At 41.2% G+C, this 11,673-nt stretch overlaps 2 pseudogenes; one reads left to right on the plus strand and one right to left on the minus strand.

Annotated features, from left to right (window-relative positions):
- Positions 1-289: 289 nt before the first annotated feature.
- On the minus strand, positions 290-619 carry LOC114626416 (annotated as a pseudogene).
- An 876-nt stretch (positions 620-1,495) lies between these two features.
- On the plus strand, positions 1,496-3,608 carry LOC114626409 (annotated as a pseudogene).
- Positions 3,609-11,673: the final 8,065 nt, after the last annotated feature.

Raw genomic sequence — 11,673 nt, forward strand, 5'->3', positions numbered from 1 at the left:
ACCAATATGGAGAGCAGAGCCTTGCTTTTCCAACTAAAAACAAAAAGGAAACTAAGGATTAAGCGGGTGACATCTCCTCCAGTCTGCTAGAGTGCTCTATGGGCATTCGATTCCAGATTCCACCTCAGGAACATGGGGAGGGAAAGGAGTGGCAGGGAGCCAGGACACAAGCACTAGCAGGCTGCTCTGGTGACACTCAGCTCCTCCGTTCCCTTTCTGCTGGTGGTAGTAGGCATCTTTTCTGGCAGCAGCTACAGCTTGATGGGGGAGGAAAGGAGCAAGCCACCCATCACCTCGTTTTGAAGCAGTATTTTTTGCGTTCATAGAACAGGTCTGTCTTAGAGCTCCCCAAATTGACAATCTTTGGGCAACCGTCTCTATCCTTCTCCTGAATGCTGTACTCTTTACAATAGTAGGCATCAGAGACTCCGAGACCTCCACAGATCACACAGTGGCCCTGGTAAGATCCATAGTTACACTCATCACAAATGCGAACCAGGGTGCAGGGACGCACATAGGAATCACAGATCACACATTTGCCATCACATTTTTCACAGAGTCTTCCAATAGCCACACCTGCCTGCTTGCGGCAGAAAATCAAATCTGGATGTTTAGCCATAACTCTTTCCCAAGCCGGCAGCCTGTTCATACTTTCTTAACATTGTCTCCTACACCTTTCAGAACAACTCAGTCTACAGAAGAAAGCAGTTGGACTTAGAATGGGTGGAGGAAAAAAAAACCTATGCACAATACATACTGTTTAAGTGCTAAAGTCTAAAGTTGAATCTAGCTAGGGTGGGCACAGATTTCCAACACTTTCCAGGTGTGTTGACTATAAATGTATCTTAAGTTTAAACTCAACAAACAGGAGTAAATCTTTTGTGCTCAGAAAAAAATATATAATTCATTCATTTATCCCTCTCTGATCTATCTAAATTCCAACAACAACACACCATCATTAATTACATGGCAGAAGAGTGAAGTCACCAAGAAGTTTAGTCCAATTTAAATTCCTTTTTCCCACCCCACACTGACAGTCTGTTCCCATTACCATGTCTGGGTTTATAAGATGAAAAGTGTACTCGATATTTTGGTATCAGGGATGTTGCAAGGGTCTTGGGTAAAGGGTGGTTGTCTAGGTTACCACTGAGTTCATTCCATGGGACAAAAAATAGAACACCCTGAAAAGAAGACCCAGAAAAGTGAAGTGCCAGTCAGAGAGGGGAGAGCCACTGACAGGCAGCTGGAGAGCTGGATCAGGGAACCAACAGCAAGCAGAGGCTGAGAGGGAAAGCAGCAGAGAGCTTGGGGATTCCAGCCAGGAAGTAACAACTACAGTTCTGAAAGTGTTAAAGGGGTTGCCACCATGCTAAAACAGCTGCCAGAGCCCAGACATATAAATGAGATCTGAAGATCCTATATCGGCCTCAAAAAAAAAAGAAAAAGAAAAAGAAAAAAAAACGACAAATCTTAATAGAGGAGACATCTCTGATCAATGAAACGGGAGAGGTACCAGAGATGGGAGTCGGCATGGAGACCCTGAGTCAGACTTTTTATAGGCTACTGAGGCCCTCCAGGCTCTGGACTCCCTCTCTGACATGTCCTTACTAGGGGAACCTCCTTTGGATAGCCTGCCATTTGTTAAGTTGCTAGAGTGGAGTGGGGTATCCTACCTTAAAGGAACCTGTCCCTATTCTACAGAAGAAGTTCTCCTGACTCCACCTCAATAATGGGTGAAGAAGTTTTTTGTTTATTAATATATAGATCTTTTCTTCAGTCTGTCCCGTGATCAAACATCCTGTTAGCTTCCATTCTTACATGCATAACTGTCTTTCTGTCCCCATTTGGACACATTTCAGTGAAGTACCTATGTTAGCATGGCTTTCTCTTGCCCACCGTTGTATATCTCACTGAAGTCCACATGTAACTTCCATTTGTTCTGGTCACATTTGAGGCTTTGCACATCTGAGACTTCATTTAAAAACCATCAGTCTCCACTGAGATGATTCATAGCAATACTCAACTTTCTGCTAAGCTGACCATCCAGAAACATTGGCCTGTTCTACACACCAAGTCCAGGATGCCTTGAGAACATTACAGTGCTGTGCTTGCCCATCTGACCATGCTGCTATCTCTATGCAAAATTAAATTTCTTAACTAATATTATCTAATTATTGTCTAAGATTAATTTTTGACAACTCTGCTGCTACAATTTTAATGTCATCTTTGATAAAAGACGGCAAAAGGTCGGAGCTGAAAGGAACGTGCTGATTTTTGACTTGGGAGATAGCACTTTTGATGTGTCAATCCTCACTATTGAGGATGAAATTTTTGAGGTCAAATCAACAGCTGGAGATACCTACTTAGGTGGAGAAGACTTTGACAACTGAATGGTCAACCATTTCATTGCTGAGTTTTAGCAAAGGCACAAGAAGGACATCAGTGAGAACAAGAGAGCTGTCCAGCGTCTCCACACTGCCTGTGAGCAGGCCAAGCACACCCTCTCCTCCTGCACCCAGGCCAGTAATGAGATTGATTCTCTCTATGAGGGAATTGACTTCTAAACCTCCATTATCCGGGCTCAATTTGAGGAATTTAATGCTGACCTGTTCCGTGGTACACTGGACCCTGTAGAGAAGGCCCTTCGAGATGCCAAACTAGACATATCACAGATCCATGATATTGTCTTGGTGGGTAGTTCTACCAGAATCCCCAAGATTCAGAAACTTCTGCAAGATTTCTTCAGTAGAAAAGAACTGAATAAAAGCATTAACCTCGATGAAGCTGTTACCTATGATGATGCAGCTGTCCAGGTAGCCATTCTGTCTGAAGACAAGTCTGAGAATGTTCAGGACTTGCTGCCATTGGATGTCACTCTGCTTTCCCTTGGTATCGAAACTGCTGGTGAAGTCATGAGTGTCCTCATCAAGTGCAATACCACCATTCCCACCAAGCAGACACAGACGTTCACCATCTACTCTGACAACCAACCAGGTGTACTCATTCAGGTGTATGAAGGTGAAAGGTCCATGACCAAGGACAACAACCTGCTTGGGACATTCAAGCTCACAAGCATACCTCCCGCACCCCGCGGGGTTCCTCAGATTGAGGTAACTTTCGACATCAATGCCAATGGAATCCTCAATGTTTCTGCTGTAGATAAGAGCACAGGAAAGGAGAACAAGATCACCATCACCAATGACAAGGGCCGCTTGAGTAAGGAGGATATCAAAGCTGAGAAATACAAAGCTTAGGATGAGAAACAGAGAGATAAGGTTTCCTCCAAGAACTCCCTGGAGTCCTATGCCTTCAACACAAAAGCGACTGTTGAAGATCAGAAACTGTAAGGCAAGATCAATGATGAGGACAAACAGAAGATTCTCGACAAGTGCAATGAGATCATCAGCTGGCTGGATAAGAATCAGACTGCAGAGAAGGAAGAATTTGGCCATCTGCAGAAAGAACTGGAGAAACTCTGCAACCCTATCATCAAGCTGTACCAGAGTGGTGGTGGCATGCCTGGAAAAATGCCTGGTGGCTTCCCTGATGGAGGAGCTCCTCCACCTGGTGGTGCTTCCTCAGGTCCCACCGTTGAAGAGGTGGATTAAGTCAATCCAAGTAGAGGGTGTAGCATTGTTCCACAGGGACACAAAAAAAACAACATGGAATAATAAAACTATTTGAATTGGGAAAAAAGTGCCAAGTTCTGCCTAGCCATGGAAGGGATAGCATGATATGGTTCCTGCCCCTGGAACAGAGTCAGTAGGGTGTGAGCCTAGAACAGAGTCAGTAGGGTGTGAGCATGTTGACAAGCTGCTGCTAGGCATGAGGCGTGTGTGTGTGTGTGTCTGTGTGTGTGTGTGTGTGTGTGTGTGTGTGTGTGTGTGTAGGACTTCATGTTTCTCCTTTGGGAAATATTTTCCCTGCCAAGGTTAATGACTCCATGATAATTAGACGCAGCATGAATCCAGGAGGGGAGGATTTATCTAATGTCTCAGAAAAATAGTAGAACACTGTGACCTTCAGGACAGCTCTTAAGGCTGTGGGAAAGAATTCTGAAAACATGAATTCAAATATATATAACTTCTCAACTATGCAAAATATAAGGATGCAATATGAGTTATATGAGGGGCTCATGGACCTAAAAAAAAAAAAAAAACAGAGGCAGCTATTCTATGAGCCAGCTTGTCAGAAAGATACAAAGACAGACAGATTCCTAAGTTCAAGGTCAGCCTGGGACAGAGAGAATTTAGGTCCAGGCATGGTGAGAGTGGTGATCTCAGAGCCTGATCTCACCCAGCCAGCTTATTGTTTGTGCTTATGAAAGCAGAAAGATCTTTGAATTCATTTGCAATGTTAAGAAATATGTGCTTGCTGTCTTTTCCTAGGAGTCAAGGGGCTAGGGTAAAAAATAAATGCTGATTGGTGGGATAATCAAAAGGGAATCTGGGGTGGACAACTGAATTGATATGTAAATAAAAGACTGGACTTTGGTTTGCAAGAGCTGAGATATCTGGTGATCTTCAGAAACCTACCCCAAGCAGAACACAGGCTGTCAGCTTGTAGCCACAATTTGACTTCTAGTTGTTCTTTTGCTGCTCTCAAACACCCCTGCCTCAGAATCCCTCTCCAAGCTGAGGCTGGTCCTTGGTGGGAAAGTTTCAAAGTTCTCATAGACATCATCCAGCAGTTGTTCAAAGTAGAGTGAGTAAAGTTTCCATTAAGTCCAATTGATAACAACATAAATATATTACTTGATTATAAAGTTATCATTTTATTCCACTAAAATCTATTTAGCTAGTTAGCTCATTCTCAATGATGTTTGAGAATGAGACTATGTATCTGATCTTAGTTTCCAATTTTGTAAGTGTTGCTGAAAACATTTCTAATTCTGTCATCAGACCAAAGGAAAATCAGGAAACAGCAATTTTAAAGATTGTGAGTGCAAATTAACTTTTCTTATAATTGCTTCCACTTTGCCTTCAGTGTATAATACTCAAATAACTATAAATTCATCACACTGTAATGACATGACTTGACCTCCATTTAGCAGCAAGAGAGTTATAAACACAAGCATTAACATGGCACTACTTTACACGATAGTCCTAAATTAGCCACATTAGGTCTGTGTAGCTCCTCCATATTACATATTAAATAAAAAGAAAACGTAAGTTTAAAAAATGTTGCCAAAAGCTTATAGATCTTGTAAAACACTAAGTATCTCATTTAAAATTTGATATAAAAACCACCCTTCAGGGAAAGATTACTGCCAAATTAGCTTCCTTTTACAGAAATGCAGAAAACCAAAATAACTGCCTAGCATAATAAGTAGCAGAATTATGAATAAGCAAAACCAATAATATGCCAAATATCATGTTTTTATAATACCAAAATTTTATGCAATTGCCAAGCTACTCTAATTAATCCATATTACATCATAGGCATACATGATATTACTGAATGGAGAATATGCATGAGAATCTGAAAGAGAATAACTATGTTTACTGTATACATCTTATACAACATTATTCCTACAAATACCCAGTGACTAAAGATATCGTGCTAGAACTTGAATCATAGACATAGATTCAAAGAGTATTGCCTATATGTTTATAAAATATCAGTCAGCTTCCTGAGTATCACAACAGCATACTCTGAGTCTTGTAAGATTGAGCCAAGCTACATCCTAGATAAACCCAGTTTATAAAAACCTTAACCTTTCCCTAAAAGAAACAGAATACCCTGGAAAGTTAAAACAATATCACCAGTTCATTCCTCCTTCTACCTGAACAATGCTAGTCATGGTTTAATGCCAAACTTTAGTTATTTACTTTTAATTTATGTATTTATATTTATTATGTTCATATAATATTGGTTTTTGAGAATTTCCTAGATGCTGCATATAATATATTTTGAGCATGTTCAGGCTCCATTACTCCCAAATCCACTTTCTACTCTCAAACCCCTCCCAATTTTGTATCCTCTATTTTTTTTTAATACTCTACCAAGTCTAATTTGTGCTGCCCATATACTCCTGAGTATAAAGCCATCCACAGGAATGTGATCCACCTATCAGAGGATATATCCTTTAAAGAACTGACTGCCCCTCACCTAGCTGTCAGCTGCTACCAATAGCTCTTAGCTAAGTGTGGGACTTTATGAATGTCCACACTAGAATGTTGGCTAGCTTGAGGTTGCACAGATCTTGTGCAGGCAACCACAGCTCCCTTAAGTTTGTGAGTGCATGCTTGCCACACACAATTCGATCATCCTTCCTAACTCCTAACTCTTACCATTTTTCTGTCCTTTCTTCTGCAATAGTCTCTAAGCTTTAGGAAGACAGCTTGTGATGGTTTGTATATGCTCAGCCCAGGGAATTGCGGGATTAGAAGGTGTGGCCTTGTTGGAGTAGGTGTGTCACTGCAGACATGGGCATAAGACCCTTATCCTAGCTGCCTGGAAGCCAGCATTCTGCTAGCAGCCTTCAGATGAAGATGCAGAACTCTCAGTTCCTCCTGCAACATGCCTGCCTGGGTGCCGCCATGTTCCTACCTTGATGATAATGGACTGAACTTCTGAGCCCATAAGCCAGCCCCAATTAAAGGTTGTCCTTTATAAGAGTTGCCTTGGTCATGGTGTCTGTTCACAGCAGTAAAACCCTAACTAAGACACAGGGCAACATGGATGCTTTACTTGTAGCTGAGCACATCACTGTAATTTATTCTCTGAACTTTGACCAGCAGTGAGTTTCTGTGTTAACCACTGTCCATGACACAAAGACATTCTTCTGGTGAGGTGTAAGTTCTTCTTCTTTTTTTTTAATGTTTAAAGATTATCCAATAGCTTTATATATTTGGTAATGTTCAAATAACAAGAAACCCACACAATTAGAGGTGTTACCCCAAACTTAACTTAGATGTTACAACTACCTTAGACTGCTGGAGACACGTGTACATCTGCTGCCATTTTCCCCTCTCCCTTCAATCCATCCTCTTCCTTCTCCTCTTCCTCTCCTCACTCCACCTACCTCTCATCCTGTCCAACTGCTGAGCTTTATACAAATGTAGTGGGATGGTAACTGGCTACACCACCAGACTGATTTCCAAAGTGGTTTTACCAGCTTGCAGTCCCACCATCAATGGAGGAGTGTTCCTCTTTCTCCACATCCCTGACAACATCTTCTCTCACCTGCATTTTTCATCTTACCCATTCTGACTGGTATAAAGTGGAATCTCGGGATTGTTTCATTTGCATTTCCCTGATGACTAAGAATGTTGAACATTCCTTTAGGGGGTTATTTGCCATTCACAATTCCTCAGTTGAGAATTCTTTGTTTAGCTCTGTACCCTAATTTTTTTAATAGGGTTATTTGGTTTTCTATACCTATTATTCTTAGGTTCGGTCTTTTCACTGTGTCCTGGGTTTCTTGAATGTTTTGAGTTAGGAGCTTTTTGCTTTTTTGTGTTTTCTTTGACTGTTGTGCAGATGTCTTCTACAGCTGAGATTCTCTCTTCTATCATCTATGACTCCTGTTCTCTTTCCTAGGTTTTACTTCTCCAGGGCTATCTCCCTTTGTGTTTTCTTCGGTGTATTTATTTCCATTTTTAGATCCTGGACGGTTTTGTTCAATTCCTTCACCTGTTTGATTGTGTTCTCCTGTACTGCTTTAAGGGATTTACGTGTTTCCTCTTTAAGGGCTTCTATTTGTTTACTTGTGTTTTCCAGTGTTTCTTTAAGGGAGTTATTTATGTCCTTCTTTAAGTCCTCTATCATCTTCATGGAATGAAAATTTAGATCTGAATCGTGATTTATAGGTGTGTTGGAGTATCCAGGACTTGCTGTGGTGGGAGAACTGGGTTTTATTGTTGTCAAAACAAATTGGTTTCTGTTGCTTATGTTCTTGCACTTGCCTCTTGCCCTTGCCATCTGATTATCTCTGGGGTTATCTGGCCTCCCTGTCTCTAACTGGAGGCTGTCCTTCTTATGAGTCTGTGATTCTGTGATCCTGGATGTGTCAGAACTCCTGGCGTTTGAGCTGCAACTGAAGTGTGGACCATGTGGGTTTGGATCCAAAGCAGAGGCTCTGCTCCTGGCACAGCTGGAAATGGAAGGCGCACTGGTCTCTGGCAGGGCCTGCATCCTTTGATAGAGTCTCCTTGGCCTTTACCATCCAGGGTTCTTAGTTTTGATTTTCAGTTTTACAGATTTGGCTGAGCATACAGATACCTGGTAGGGGACAGGACCAGCTACTGAATGTCCTAGGAGGCTGGCACAGCAACTGCAGTTTAAGGACATTTTCAGGTTCCACAAATACTAGGCACTAGTCTCCCACCATGACTTCCTGACCACGAGGCAGTCTACATACATGGAGAACACTGGAATGGCCGAGGTGTAAGTTCTTAATGAGCAGAGAGACATGAATTTAAAGGGCCAAACTCCAATCTTTACAGTCTAGTTAAAATAGTGAAATAGTTCTACAATTAATATAAGATTCAAAACTTCCCTTAAATAGAGATAAATATCTTAAAAGTTTAGCAAAAGATTTTAAGCCAAAAGTATATGTGTATGTGATGTGATGTGTGTGTGTGTGTGTGTGTGTTATATTTTTTTCAGAATATTTGTACATAGAAAAATTACTTTCAGATGATCTGCTCAGATTAATGAAGTTCAAGGTCAGAGCACAGAAAAGAGTTAACAATATGAAAGTTCGGAGAGCCAGCTTGGGCTTTGGTCTGGTGGGCCCTGTGGCCGTGAGAGCCTCTGGGAAGTGGTCAGTAGTGGTGATGGCAGACAGCACCTTCAGTTTCAGAAAACTGCTGAAGCTTGAGGTTCCTGGAGGAATCGCCACACTGCCAGAACCATCAGCTTCTAGCTTTGTATTTGCTCCAGAATGACATGAATTACGCAGGATATCTTTGGAAGATGATATCTGTGGTCCTCTCCACCTGTTATAAAGTCTACTAACTCCAAACTCAGAGGAATTTGGTCGGTAAAATAGTAAAACTGGCAGTGATATTTCAGGGATCTATACTCCCATCAACACTAAAAACCATTTGCTAATCATCTCCAACATGTGGTCGGAGACTGTGCAGCCAATCATGGAAACCCTTAGAGATGCCATGAGAAGGCACGCCTTCGCTGGTCCTGATGCTCTGTCAAGCTTATACCTCCATCCATAATTGCAGATGATCTCATGATTTCTCATGCATAGTTCTCAACGCACCAGGTTCTCTGCAAGAACAGCAAGATGGGTCAGCGGTTAAGAATATCTGCCACTCTTGCAGAGAACCTGGATTCGATTCCCAGCACCTGCATGCCAGCTATCAACTTTCTATAACTCCAGCTCCAGGGAATCCAACACCTTCTTCCGGCCTCTGCAGGCACTGTCCACATGTGGTACACAAACATACATGCAGATAAAACAAGCACACACATAAAAGTAAAGTTCAAAAAAATTTAAAGAACCAATAATATTACATCTAAAAATAAATTTCATAATATAACTCTCCCACAGTAAAAAAAAATGCTTGATTTATTATTTCTTGATCGTAATAACAATACACAGAATCAGGCTATACCTATGTCACAACTACAAACATAGAAAACTATTTACTTACAAGAAGTGCATTTTTCCACATGGGCCTACTGGCCTTCATTAAGAAACTTTTTCATTAAAGTAATGTATTTTGACAAATAAAGTCTAATCAAAACTAGTTAATTTATGTATTTATTTTCTCCACTGTTGTTAGTAATTTGCACTTATTGCACAGTGGTGTCCCCAGTATGGGGCTTGGGACTTTGGAGACATATAGGAAATGAAGATGAAGCCATCTTATTCACAGGAAACACACACCTTGAGGAGCTGTCCAGGCAGCTGAGTGGCAATAATGAGGAAAGGTGTTTCTCTCAGTCCAGGTTAGAAAAGCAGTTTACCTGGTGTTAAACAGCATCCTCCCTTTCTTTGCAGGCTCTGGCCTCTGAGAAATCTTCCCTCATCCTATCCTACCCCTTATTCTGAATCCATGTGAACTGGTCTTCTTTTGCATTCTGTTGGTGTGTAGAGGTGACTTGACCATGGTGGTTGACCAGTGGTTAAATACAGATGCTTTCCCCAAATACAAAAGTTGTATTACTTTTAATTTTTATAATTGTGAGCATGGGGTTCTGATGAGGAGGGAACACTTTGTATGCTGTTCTATAAGGAATATCTTAAGTAGATAATTTCATTTTTGTGGAATTTTGGACTTCAGAATTAACTTCTTTAGAATGTACATAAAACTTGAAATAACTCAGTCCCCTAATCCTTAAAGCATCTGATTAATGGTGTTTGTATTAGTATAAGAAAATTGTATTAATTATCAGAAAATACTTCTAGTTATTTTTTTTAAGATTTATTTATTTTATATATGTGAGTACACTGTCGCTGCCTTCAGACACACCAGAAGAGGGCATCAGAACCCATTACAGATGGTTATGAGTCACCATGTGGTTGCTGGGAATTGAACTCAGGACCTCTAGAAGAGCAGTCAGTGCTCTTAACCACTGAGCCATCTCTCCAGCCTAGTTATTTTTGATACTATGCATGCATGTGTCTGTGTATCTGTATGTGGGAATGTGCATGTGAGTATAGGAGCCTGCAGAGACCAGATCCCCCAGAGCTGGGGTGGCAGGCATGGCGAGGGGTCTGACGTTAGTGCTGGGAACCAAACCCTGGTCCTCTCCAAGAGCAGTGTCCTAATTAGGATTTCTATAAACATCATTCCCAAAAGCACCATGGGAGGAAAGTGTTCATTTCCCTTACAGATATACTCCATCATGAAGAGAAGCCAGAGGCAGGAACAGAGGACATGGAGAAATGCTGCTTATTGGCTTACCCTCTGTGTCTTGTTCAGCCTGCTTTATTATATAACTCAGGAACACCTGCCCAGGGATGGCACTATCTCCACAGGCCTGGACCTTCTCACAGCAATCATTAATCAAGAAAATACCTTACACACTTACAGGCAATCTGTCGAAGTATTTTCTCAGTTGAGGTCCCCTCTTCCCAAATGACAGTAGCTTGTGTTAAGCTGGGAAAAAACAAAGCTAACCAGGCCAAGCAGTAAGCAGTTTAACAGTGGGTAGTCTCTCCAGAGACTTAATCACTGAGTTGTTGTTTGTTAAACATTACTAAGCTTTCTGGGAGAAAAAAAAAATGACTTCTCTCAAATTCTTTTAAAAAGAAATAAAAAGCAAGAAGAAAAATTCATGGTGATATAAAGGCATGTACAAACTTAGAAAGTCAGAGGCATCTATCCAATTCATATTTAAATCATCAAAAATACAAATCCAACTAAATATTACCTAAGATGAGCATAATGCCAACCAATACGAATAGTCAGTGATTATACAGGGATTTGTTCAGATCTGGTGTCCCCATATACTGGCTTTGCTGAAACATGTTCACACACCCTACAGTTCACATCAGATGTAGATCAGTGTATTCACAGATACACTTCAATTTTATACCACACCATTCTGGTACCCCGCCCCCCATTCTTACAATCACTAGGCAACCAACCATTTATCTACCATCTCCTGTGTTAGCCAGTCGATGCTCTGCCTCCACACTTCCTATTCCAGACTTTCAAATTAACATATTTTATGGACTTTGCCTGACTTCATTCAATATAC

Source organism: Grammomys surdaster, unplaced genomic scaffold (genome assembly GCF_004785775.1).
Source record: "Grammomys surdaster isolate TR1022 unplaced genomic scaffold, NIH_TR_1.0 234, whole genome shotgun sequence".
Lineage (NCBI taxonomy): Eukaryota > Metazoa > Chordata > Mammalia > Rodentia > Muridae > Grammomys > Grammomys surdaster.